This window comes from Chondrus crispus, genomic scaffold, assembly GCF_000350225.1.
Source record: "Chondrus crispus Stackhouse genomic scaffold, scaffold_253, whole genome shotgun sequence".
NCBI lineage: Eukaryota > Rhodophyta > Florideophyceae > Gigartinales > Gigartinaceae > Chondrus > Chondrus crispus.
In genome coordinates this window covers 130,492-131,709 of record NW_005179142.1, presented here as the reverse complement: position 1 = coordinate 131,709, position 1,218 = coordinate 130,492, and the positions used below count along the sequence as shown (strand labels likewise).

Here is a 1,218-nt window from a genome sequence, read left to right as displayed (position 1 = left end):
GAGCCTCGCCGCACGCCCGCACGACGGCGGCCGCGCAGAGACCCTCAGAGCACAGTGGCAGAGCCAGCAGCAGCTCGCCACCGCGCTGCATGCCCTGCTGGGCCTCTCTGTCGTCGCAGAGAGGGAGCAAGGCATCACCCTCGCCGTCTCGGCCGCCGCTTTCGGCAAGCCCGGCGCGGAGCACGGCGAGACGCATCGCGTCGATGTCGAGTTTGCACAGCGCGCAGCCGGCGAGGTCGTCGTGCAGAGCTTGACGCTCACGCCCCCGGATTTTGACGTCGCGGATGTGCGCGAGGAGATGGGCCTCTCGCTGCAGCAGGCCATGCAGCTGCTCCTTTCGAGGTTTATGCAAATGACGGACGACCGGGCGGGCGACGGGGACGGAGGCGCTTAGGAAAGAGAGGGTTGCCAATGCTTGCTCTTTGTCCTCGTGTGTGAATATTTAATCTAGAAGAAGCTCCCGTTTGAATACCTACAGTGTATAAAGTTGCCGTACCTATGCTAGCTCTAGAGCAGCAACAAGAAAAGAATCAATCTTCTGCCAAGCTTTTGGACAGGTTATCGATGACCGCTGCCCGCTGCTCGGCGTGCATCTTCTGCCACGACTTGAACATAATGCGAGCCCAAAAGCCGCCAAACTTGATAACCCACGGCTTGATGTGGTGCTCCGCGCCCATCCATCTCGCGCACGTGTACAGCAGCACCGGCTTATCATTACGGGCGAACGCGGCGAGGTTATCCGGGATGACGTACTCCAGCGCGGCGATCTCGAGCTTGGGCATGAGCATCTCGACCTGGTCGGCGAGGTCTGCCACGAGCTGCAGGGTGTCCAGGACGAAGCTGGCCATGAGGTCGAGCTTCTCCGCGGCCCTGGCAAGCTGCTCCGCGCCGTGCGGTTCGCGCAGCTCGACGACTGCGTTATCCGCGGCGCGAAAGACGTACTCCATGGCAAAGTCGTAGCGGTCGGCGATGGACTTGCGCTTGCGGCGGACGGCGTTGAGGGCCTTGTGGTCTGCGTGTGCGGCGAGGACGCTGAGGACGGGGTCGGCCATGAGGGCGACGACCTCGACGTTGGTGTCGGCGACGAAGAAGAAGAAGCGCAGGAGGAGGGACCACCAGGTCTGGAAGTCTTCGGGGAAGGGGCGGGGCGGGGAGCGGGCGGCGTGGTGGCGCAGGGCGGGGACGACGACGGTGAGCAGGTCGCACAGCTCGCGCTTC

General features: G+C 63.5%; 1 protein-coding gene; it reads right to left on the bottom strand.

Moving 5' to 3' along the window:
- Nucleotides 1-428: 428 nt before the first annotated feature.
- The window catches only part of CHC_T00004859001 (hypothetical protein), a 5,293-nt gene continuing 4,503 nt past the window's right edge, over nt 429-1,218 (bottom strand). The window contains exon 2 of the mRNA XM_005716361.1: nt 429-1,218. This exon is cut by the window's right edge and continues 3,000 nt beyond it.